This window comes from Benincasa hispida, chromosome 11 (assembly GCF_027475165.1).
Source record: "Benincasa hispida cultivar pf3 chromosome 11, pf3_genome.v1.1, whole genome shotgun sequence".
Classification (NCBI taxonomy): Eukaryota; Viridiplantae; Streptophyta; class Magnoliopsida; order Cucurbitales; family Cucurbitaceae; genus Benincasa; species Benincasa hispida.
Genome location: NC_143488.1, coordinates 14,205,137 through 14,216,856, shown reverse-complemented (window position 1 = coordinate 14,216,856; position 11,720 = coordinate 14,205,137). Strand labels below are relative to the sequence as shown.

The 11,720-nt window shown below is 33.8% G+C and overlaps 1 long non-coding RNA gene across 1 annotated transcript; it reads right to left on the bottom strand.

Annotated features, from left to right (window-relative positions):
• Nucleotides 1-263: 263 nt before the first annotated feature.
• LOC120090289 (uncharacterized) lies at nucleotides 264-5,317 on the bottom strand. Its single transcript, XR_005485500.2, has 3 exons — nucleotides 4,792-5,317; nucleotides 629-783; nucleotides 264-537 (listed from the first exon to the last, which is right to left on the bottom strand). It is a non-coding gene; the product is annotated as an uncharacterized LOC120090289 (long non-coding RNA).
• Nucleotides 5,318-11,720: the final 6,403 nt, after the last annotated feature.

The window sequence follows — 11,720 nt, the reverse complement described above, 5'->3', positions numbered from 1 at the left end:
TTTGGATTTGACTATTTGTTTAAGGGTCTTTGTAATCTTTATATAGAGAACCTGTAGTGTAGAAGACTGGACATAATCTCAAATTTAGGGAGAACCAGTATATTTTTCAGTGTCGAGCTCTTTTTTCATTTTCATTATTATTTGTAATTTTATGATTCATAACTTGTTTGGCTCTAACATGTGAAGCTAGAGTTTGAGATATAATTTAGTTTATTTCGTATTTATTTATATCTCATATAAATTTCTGAAGGAAATTAATCTCAAGTGAAGCCAACGACTTGTTTCTTTAACAGTTTTAAAACATAAATGTATACAAATATAAATAGTAGTTACATTTACATACTATGTTGTACTTTTACATTTTCTCAAACAAAAGCTTGTAAAGAAACTTATCTCTGGATAATCTTCAAGAAATAAATATCATCCTTTCCCATGGACGTAGGCCCTGTGTTAGGCTGAATCACATACATGCTTGTGTTCCTCTTCTCTTCTTCTTTTTGCTCATCAAATTGCATGCTTGATTTTCTTCTTTGATCTCTACAAATCACAAAATCAAAATAGTGAAGGCAAGGGTTTCGAGAGATAAATTTCTTTTGATCAGTAAAGAAAATAAAGTATGAATAATTACCATCGAAAAGATTGGGTCGGCTTCAACTCTCCCATTGAATTGAGTTAATGGAATTTCCCACATGTTGCACAGCCAGCTAAGAGGTGTGGCACATTGTGTGCCTTTCATTTCATCTACCAAGTCGAATTGTGCTGGTCTTTCTCCTCCTCGTGGGCCTGAAGTCAAAATTAACCCAACAATCTGATATCAGAGCAAAAGATATTAAAGACTTCAATTCTTGTAGCATCAAGATTACAAGATTCATTCAAGATGGCAGTAGCATGGTACGAAGTAGAGAAATTCGATGGTAAAGGGGACTTCGGCCTCTGAAAGACAAAAATAAAAGCAATTCTCGATAGGCAAAAGGTTCACAAGGCCCTAGTGGATCCATCTACTCTCCCAAATATCATGACAGCTCAAGAAAAAGAGGATTGGGAGAGCTGGCAGACTATAGTACGTTAGTTCTAAACCTTAGTGATAATGTTTAAAGGCAAGTTATTGATCAAGAGACTGCCTATAGGATTTGGACAAAGCTGGAAGACCTATATGCCACTAAGGATCTTCCTAATAAAATGTATTTTAGGGAGAAGTTTTTTACTTTTAAAACGGATTCTTCAAAAACTCTTTCTGATAACCTAGATGAGTTTAAAAAGATTGTTGTTGAATTTAATAACCTAGGGGAGAAAATAGGAGATGAGAACGAAACATATGTTCTTTTTAATTCCCTACCCGAATCCTATAGGGAAATTAAAAATGCCTTAAAGTATGATAGGGATAGCATAACTACTGATGTAATAGTTTCTGCCTTAAGAACTAGGGAACTAGAGTTACAAGTAGTCAAGAATGAACAATCTAATGGAGAAGGATTGTTTGTAAAAGGAAATTTTAAGCAAAATCAAACCAAGGACAAAAAGCAATCTCAAACAGATGAAAACAAACCTAACCATAAAGTCAACGGTAAGTATTGCAAAAAGAGAGGGCATTTAATCAAAGATTGTTTCATACTTAAAAAGAAAAATCAAGAGAAAGAAAAGGAATTAAAAGGTAAGAAAACTGAAGCTTCAGTAGTTGAAAGCTTCTATATCTACTCAGATGTCTTAGCCTCAACCCTTGATAAAATTACTCATGTCAACCCCCTTAGAAAACATGATTGGGTTTTGGACTCCGGATGTACTTACCACATGACATCTATGAGACCTTGGTTTAATTCATATAAAGAAATAGATTGAGAGATGGTTTACATGGGGAACAACTAAGGTTGTAAAATTGAAGGTTTTGGGTCAGTCTCCATGAAACTAAAAGATGGAACTATCAAACTTCTAAGGAATGTGAGACATGTTCCACTTCTGAAAAGAAACTTTATCTACCTTGGTATGCTAGATGTAGTGGGTTGTGAATAAAGGGGCAAAGGTGAAACTCTAGAGGTTCTTAAATCTAAGGTAATCCTTGTTGAGGAAAAGGTAAATGACTTATTTGTAGTTAGAGGTGTAGAAATGATAAAAGGGGCATATGTTGCCACACCTAATGATCTAGCAGAAGCTGATGTATGGCATAAAAGATTGTCTCACATAAGTGCCAAGGGGCAGAAAGCTTTGTCTAAACAGGGAATTCAACCAAAAGGAATCTTAGACAAGCTAACTTTCTGTGAACATTATGTTTTGGGAAAAGCAACTAGACACAACTTCACCAAAGCATACCATTCAAGTAAGTCAATCTTAGACTATATTCACTCAAATCTTTGGGGTCCAACTCAAACTCCCAGCTCAAGTGGTTCAAGATATCTACTTTCCTTTATTGATGACTTCTCAAGAAAAAGCTGGGTTTTCTTTCTTAAATCTAAAGACTAAGTGTTTAACAAATTTAAAGAATGGAAACTCATGATTGAGAAGAAAATCTCTAAGGAAATTAAATATCTAAGAACAGACAACAGGTTAGAATTTTGTAATGAAGAATTTAATAAGTTCTGTAAGGAATCCGGCATAACTAGGGACATGACAGTCAGACATACTTCTCAACAGAATGGGTAGCTGAGAGACTTAATAGAACTATTATGGAAAGGATTAGGTGCTTACTCTCAGATGCTATACTTAGTGAGAAGTATTCGGCTAAAGCTACTAACAATACTGTTTACACCTTAAATAGGTGCCCTCATACATCCCTAAACTTTTTGACCCCTGAAGAAAAATGGTCAAAACATCCTCCTAACTTAAATAACCTAAGAGTTTTTGGATGTGTTAGTTATATACATCAAAATCAGGGGAAGCTAAAGTCTAGGGCATTGAAATGCATGTTTGTTGGGTTTACTGAAGGTGTAAAGAGGTTAAGATGTGGAATCCAGTTGAGAAAAGTTTTATAGTCAGTCGGGATGTTACCTTTAGAGAAAGGGAAATGTTCATACAAAAGAATAAGACTACAATAGAGGTTCCTAAAAGCCCTTCACCTAAGATTGAGGTGGAGGCCCAAAAGGACAAGTCAGTAAACCATAATTCCCCTAATGAATCAGAAGAAGAAGGTGTTATTGAAGATTAACAAGAAGAAACTATTGAAATAAAACCTGATTTGAGTCAGTACTCTCTAGCTAGGGATAGGTAGAGAAGAGTGATTGTTCCACCAGCTAGGTATACATAAACAAACTACATGAACCTAGTTTTAAATGCAATCATAGCACCCTAATGACCAGGAAGCAGCCAATTTGAGGAGGCTGTGAGCTGCCATGAGGCTAGGAATTAGATTGAAGCTATGTGTGAAGAAACGCAATCACTAAGTGTAAATGACACTTGGACTCTAGCACCCCTTCCTAAAGTGTGTAAAGCAATAGCTTCTAAGTGGATCTACAAACTAAAGGAAGGATCCTCCAAGGATGAAAAGCCAAGGTACAAAGCTAGGTTAGTGGCCAAAGGCTTCACTCTTAGGGAAGGCATTGACTACTCTAAAATTTTCTCACCAGTGGTCAAGAAAACATTTATTAGGCTACTTCTATCATTGATTGCTCAGTATAATCTTGAACTAGATCAACTAGATGTTAAAACAGCCTTCTTACATGGTTATTTAGATGAAGTCATCTACATGGTTCAGCCTAAAATTTTTGTTGAAAGGGGTAAAGAGGATCTATATTGTCTCCTAAATAAGTCCATTTACGGTCTTAAGAAGTCTCCTAGATGTTGGTATAGGAGGTTCAATGACTACATTGGAAGTATTGGTTTTCAGAAAAGCTCTTATGACATCTGCACCTATATTAACTCTACCTCTTATAAGAATAAAGTGTATCTTTTCCTTTATATGGATGACATATTGCTAACTGGGACCTTAAAAAAAGATCTAAATCATGTCAAAAATCTCCAAAAGAAAGAAGTTGACATGAAAGATATGGGTCAGTCTAAAAAAATCCTTGGGATTGAAATAGACAGAGACAAAGGTTTCTCTATCCTAAGCATTAGCCAAGAAAACTACTGTGAGAAAGTAATCGGAAGATTTAATTTGTCTAATGCTAAACCAGTGACTATTCCTGTTGCTCAAAACTTTAAGTTGTCCTTAAATAATTCACCTAAAGAAACTGACATAGAACACTTAAAGCAGATACAAATGGTGCCCTATAGTCAAGCTGTACGATGTCTAATGTACCTCATGATCTCTACTAGGCCTGACCTATCCTATTTAGCAAGTCTTGTGAGCAGGTTTATGTCAAACCTAGGGAAAAGGCATCGGGAAGCTACTAAGTGGATTCTTAGGTATCGAATTTGGTCCAAGCATTCTAAACTAATCTATAGAAGTGTTAAACAAAAAAACCTTGAGCTCTATTGATATGTAGACTCTGATTTTACTGGTGATCAAGATAAGAGAAGATCTTTAACAGGGTATCTTTTCTTATATAGCCCAAATTTACTAAGCTGAAAAGCTAACCTACAATTTATAACAGCCCTATCCACTATCGAAGTTGAATACATGGCTCTCTCAGAAGCAATAAAAGAGGCATTGTGGTTAAAGGGCTTTATGGAAGACTTTGGTATCAATCAAACAGTAGTTAAGAACTACAGTGATAACCAAAGTGCAATTCATCTTTCCAAAAACCCACAATATCACTCAAGGAGAAAACATATAGATATTAAATACCATTTGTAAGAGACAGAATTGAAAAAGGGAAAATAGAAGTTTTAAAAGTCCATATCTCAGAAAATGCCACAGACTTGCTTATTAAGCCAGTTCCAAAACTCAAGCTCAACACGTGCCTTGACCTTATCAGCTTTTTTCTACCTAAAAAGGGTAATCAGAGGTCAGATTCGGAAAGGAGAAGATTTACAGAGCTGAGATTAAGGTGGAGATTTGAAGGAAATTAATCTCAAGTGAAGCCAACAGCTAGTTTCTTTAACAGTTTTTATAATAGAAATGTATACAAATATAAATAGTAGTTACATTTACATACATGTTGTACTTTTACATTTTCTCAAAAAAAAAAAGAAGTTGTAAAGAAACTTATCTCTGTATAATCTTCAAAAAATAAACATTATCCCTTCCCGTGGACGTAGGCCTTATGTTAGGCCAAACCACGTACATGCTCGTGTTCCTCTTCCCTTCTTCTTCCTGCTCATCAAATTGCATGCTTGATTTTCTTCTTTGATCTTTGCAAATCACAAAATCGAAATAGTGAAGGCAAAGGTTTAGAGAGAGAAATTTCTTTTGATCAGTAAAGAAAAGAAAGTCTGAAGAACTACCATTGAAAAGATTGGGTCGGCTTCATCTCTCCTACTGAATCGAGTTAGTGGAATTTTCCACGTGTTGCACAACCAACGGAGAGGTGTGGCACATTGCGTGCCTTTCATTTCACCTACCAAGTTGAATTGGGTTGGTCTTTTTCCTCTTTGGGCCTGAAGTCAAAATTAACCCAACAATTTCCAACACTTACCACTTGATGAAAAAAACATTGTTTTTTAGATGGGTCCAACTATCATTATTCCTTGAATTGATATGATTTACTTTAGGAATGAAAGATTTCCATCATGATTCACATCACCTTTTACCAAATGCTTTCTCCTTTCCTAGTCGTTCAATTTCTCCTTTACATGTAAAGAACTAAATGAAGCCCAATAATTGCCTAAATGAACTTTCAACCAGAAGAAACAAAAAGTAATCCTATTTGAGAAATTTCAAGGGCAAGCCTCTAAGATTAAAAAACACACATCTTTTCTTCAAGAAAATTAGGAAACAAAACAAGACCATGATTTTTTTTCTCTATTTTTGGCCATGCACATAAACTTCAGGTCACCGTGAAAGATCTAGAAAGATACCGTTAAACCCATCCATAGACAGTGGACACACCTTCACTATCACGTCAAATGCTTCATCAAGTCTGTCAGAGACAAACCACTCAAAACTGAGCTATGAAAACTTTGTCACCTAGTCTGCACCAGAACCAACTTCATCAAGTGTATCAAAGACAAACCACTCAAATATTGATCTATGAAGGTTTCATCATTATCCATCATGTCCATAGCAGGACCACCCAAAGAAAGGGCTATGGATCATTTAAAGATTTTAATTTTATCCATCAAGTTCGTACTAGGACCACCCAAATAAAGGGCTATAGATCATCAAGTCTATTGCGATAGACCTCCTAAAAGAACTATGGACCATTAAGTCTATCGTAATAGATCACCTAGATAGAGGGCTATGGACCAATATAAAGGTTTAAGTCCCATGTTCACTTAGGATTCTAAAATTATTTTTCTTGTTAGTTCTTTGGTTAGAGGGTTAGCCAGATTCCTCTCAGACCTCACAAATTCTGTGGAAATAACTTTTTCTTTTAAAAATTATTTCATAGCTCCATGTTTAAGATGAATATGCCTTCTTTTGTTATTTTATAAACTATTCATGGCAATTTCTATGGTAACTTATGAATCACAATGTACCGAAACTGGTACTGATGCCCCCCACAATGGCATATCTCCTAGCAATAAATTCAGATTTCATGGTGGATCTGGCTATGCACGTCTACTTTGTAGACTTCCATGACATGATTCATGCGCCAAGTAAGAATACATATCTACTATAATATTGACCTCATCATTATCAGTTACCTAAGTTACATCACAATAACCTTCTAACATAGCACATAATTTATTGAAATGTAAACAATAGTCTATTGTACCCTTAATATATCTCATCAAATGACGAAGAGCACCTCAGTAATTTTTATCAGGAATATATGTATATCTACTCAATCTACTCACGATGCATGCAATTCAAATTGATACACACACTAACTCCTTTATTTTTCTTAAGATTTATACTAGTATCTTAAGGTGTTCTTACAGGAAGATCATCAAAGCAGCCAAATTTCTTTAATAATTTTTAAGATAGTGTGATTGACATAGAGAAAAACCATTTTGCAATGTTCCTTATTTTAATACCAAGAACTACATCAGCTTCCCTAAGTCTTTCATTTCAAAGTGCGATAGGAATAACAACTTCGTATTATTTATTACCTCTACATTTGTTCCAAAGATGAGCATATCATCAACATACAAGCATACAATCACACATTCTACTTCAAACAATTTGGAATAAATACACGTACAAAAAGATCATTTTGATCATCTTTGATGGTCATATGAGGAATTCAAATTGAATCAATTGTTTATTAAAGTATTGTTGAATTTTTCATACAACCGTTGGGAGCTTGCTTAAGACCATAAAGAGAATTTACATACTTTATTTTTTTACTGACAACTGTAAAACCTTAAGAATTTTTTTTTTTTTTTTTAGGGATAACTATACCATATAAATTTCTTTTTCTAAATCACCATTAAGAATACCTTTTTTTTTTTTTTTTTATCCATTTGGTGAGTTATAAGTCAATAGATGGCAACTAGTGCAATCAAGTCTTTAATTGTAGCTATTTTTGTTACAGGGATATACCTGCCAAAGTAGTCAATACTTTGCTTTTGTATATACCCTACTATTACTAACCTAGCCTTTAGAAAGCTCCATTAACTCCCATGGTTTATGGTTAGAGAATCTAGTTCACTCTTAATGGCTTCCTTCCATAAGCTAGAGTCTATAGAACTTAAGGCTTCTTGTTAAGTTTTAGAATCTTCATCTATTAGATACATAGATGAAAACGACCAGCCAATATCACCTGGCCTTTCAATTAAAAAAGTAGTTAACAAATCAGGACCAAAATTTTTCTCAGTTATCTGTCTCTTACTTCTACTAGGTTCAATTTTATGCATTCTATCAAAGGTTCTAGCATATTTAGTTTCAAGCATACTACTAGAAACTTTATTATTTTTCAGTTTCATGCATACTATTATATGAAGAAGGCATAGAAGTAGATATATTCTCATAACTATATGTTCTATCTTATTCAAGTTTTGCCTTTTTCATTGGAAATATATGTTCAAAGAATTTGGCATCCCTATATTCACAAATGGAACTATCGTTCAAGCACATGGATCTATATGTAGCATTATTTTGAGCATAATCAATAAACACACATTCAAAAGTCTTAGATCCTAACATAGATTTCTTGAATGCAGGATATACTACCTTAACCAAATATCCTTACACCCTCAGATAATTGAGATTAGGTGTATAACCTCTTCAAAGTTTGTAAGGTTTTTTATCTAATTTTTTGTGTGGTACCTTGTTAAGAATAAAATGGGCAGAAAGCACAACTTCCACCACATGTTATCAAACACTCTAGAATTTAACAAAATAACATTCATTATTTTCTTAAGAGTTCTATTTTTACATTCTACTATACCATTTTGTTGTGGTGAATAAGGTGTAGTAAATTCATGAATAATGTTATTTGCTTCTAAAAATTATTTAAGAAAATTATCACTGTATTCACCACCTTTATCTGACCTTAACCTTTTAATCTTCTTATCTAATTGATTTTCTACTTCTATTTTATATTTTAAAAACATATTACCAGCTTCATCTTTTGTTTTTAAAAGATAGACTTTAGTATATCTAGAGAAATCATCAACAAAATATATGCACAAATTTTTTCTACCTCTACTTGTAGTGTTTTTTAAATCAACTAAATTAGAATGAATCAATTCAAGCAATTCTATACTTCTATGGGTGATAGGTTTAAACGGTTTCTTGATAAACTTTGCTTTCACACAAATAAAACATTTACTAATTTCACGTGTTTCAGATGTATTGATAAGTTTTAATTCTTTAATTTTCTTAATCGATGCAATATTCACATGACCCAATCTAACATGCTACATAACAAGAGACTCAACTATGTAAGCAAAATTAGAAGCACTTGCATTCATCATGTTCGTAGCAAGAATATTGTTCAAGACAAAAAGACCATCAACTAGATACCTTTTACCAACAAAGTCTCCATTCTTGGTGAGGATAACCTTGTCAACTTCTAGTACAATTTTAAGCCCAACCCAGTTTAATAGACTTACTAGGCACCAGATTCATATGTAAGGAAGATACATACAACACATTACTTAAGAATAAAGTTTTTCCAGAGGTTAGATTTAAAAGAATCTTCCCTTTTCCAAGAACTTTTGTCGTCAAAGAGTTACCCATGGATACACACTCTCCAGCAGTAAAGTCCTGGTAGTCTTTGAAAAGCTCTCGGTTTGAGTAAAAGTGCCTTCAACCTCCGGTATCAAGAATCCAATCTAATTTTTTTTCTATTAGATTGGCTTCCACAACACCAACTATTGTGTCATCTTGTTCAGCAAGATTGGCTTGTGGGGTGGATAGTTGATCTGACCTTCTTTTTCTTTGATTGCATTGGTAGAATTTGTGATGTCCTTTCCTCTGAGATGAATTATTCTTGCCAGGTTGCTTGTGATTTTGAAATTTTCATTGTTAACTACAGAAGATTCAACCAAGTTAACACCAAGTGAATTCAAATTTTAAAAAATTAACATATCTTTTAGCATGTTGGCTTCTTCCGTGCGTATGTAATGAATTAACTATTGAGGTGTCAGGACCTTCTTTTTGCTTTTTAGATGGTTTCGATATTCACTCCACGATGGGAAAATTTCTCAAGCAACACATTTTCTTGGAGAATTTTGCACATCTTCATGTCTTTAGATAGAACTTTTGCTACCAAGTTTTCATGCACACTGATTTGATTAACAATAAGTTTCTTGTCGGTGAACTGGAATTATAGCCACTTTTTGACATATTTTTTTGTCCAACGTCATCTCCTCTGTACCAAGACTCCAGTATGTTCTAGATTTCCTTAGCTAATTTTTGGACCACAAACTGATTGAACATAGGGTCTGTCATATGGTTGAGCAGATGGGCACAAGCTATTTGTTGTCTTGCTCGTATTTTGCAAGATCAATCTCGGTGGGTTGCCTCGGTTAGTTAGAAATAGTGATGGGTTCTCTGGAAGATTCTAGATCAGTTGCAGTCGGTACCTTCTTGGTAACAACAGGTGCTTCTATGGTGAGAATATAATCAACCTTCAGCTACTCGAAGAAGGTCAGCAATTTTTGGGACTAGCCACAGTAATTCGCTTTTCGAGTAGTTCGAGTTTGGACAGATCGAAGAGGACTCCATTGTTCTTGATCAACATATGGAGAAAATAATTGCTTTCAGAATGTAAAAACAGACGTCGAAGAATTGTTGCGTCGTAGACGAACCACTATCATGAAAGCAATTAAAGCTCGACCTTGGTGTCAATCGCGGTGTTGGCTGCTCTCCAAGGTTAACACAGTATTCAAATTCAGGCGTACACTCGCCAGAAGATGGATTGGAACCAAGGAAAAATATTACTTGGTTTGAGAAGAAGAAGCTTATGAAAATGGGTAGGGTTGAAGAAGCAACGGGAAAAAAAAAAGTCACCAATAATAAATCATAACGGAAAAAAAAACAGTACCATAATTATAAAACAACTTATTTAAAATGTTTAATTTTTAGGTTTAAATTAAAAGAATAAGTAATAAAAGTCATTTCTTTTTTGCAGAATTGGGGTTACCCGAATCCGTCCATCTGATCGGATGGACAACAATTGTAGCACATGCATGTGGTGAAAAGGTTATACTTCCATCACCACCACAGTTTGGAGTTACCTCTAGAATTTCTTGGTATTTATACCTTTAAAGCATTGCTTAATCCTCTAATGTGGGATTCTTTTAACTCTTTCTATGACTCTATGCCCAAGAGTCATTTCCAACACTAAGTAGATCGATGATCGAATGAATGAATGGAATGAAGGTCTGGAAATGAATGATAAATAATTACTGAGAAATAAAAGGGATAAATGAGTATTGAAGGTATGAAAAGCATAATGCTTTTTTTTTACTCTCGTGATTTGATACGGTGCGACCTAATAATTCATATTCTTGTTTCCTTCCCCCTTCCCCTCTTTAATAGCTTTTGGTATGATAAGCTACAATAAAATACTACTAAATGTATTATTTGTTGTAGTGTGTGAATGATATGTTTCTAAGATTTTGAGTGGAAAAATTTATAAATAATAAAGAAAAGGTGTTGGAAAAATTAACAATAAACTAGTAGTGGACAATTTGTAGTTCACAATGTTTTTCATTTTTCTATATTTATAAAGTTTATGGCAGATTTGTCTCATATGGTGGAATTTCGAGCCATTGCATTTCAATGGATAACTTAAGTCATGGGGAGAAGATATCGTTTTGTTCTCTATATTTTTTTGACTTGTTCAATTTTCGTCCATGAACTTTCGAATATCCATTTTTGTTGACACTTTTCAAACATTAACATAAGGTAATATTGATATTTTTTGTCATTAAAATTTCTCCAAAACCGTCAATTTTATCCCTTTTGTTGACACTTTTAAAGTCAATGAAGGATAATATTTCCGTACAGCCTAAACTATATCTAGAAATCGTTCACAATACGATTTTTGTTGACATTTTTTGAGTGTCAGTCAAACTATATTTTGTTAACATGCTTTTCCAGTTATATGTTTTATTGACGATTTTTTAACGTCAACTATAACAATATTATTGACGTCTTTTAGCCGTCAACTATATTGATAACAAGAATGAGGAGACAATTAGTATTTTTAATTAATATTTTGTTTAGTAGTTAATTTAGATTGATTAGTGTTCCATGAGAATTATTTAGTTACTTGTCTTATTTTCTTGTA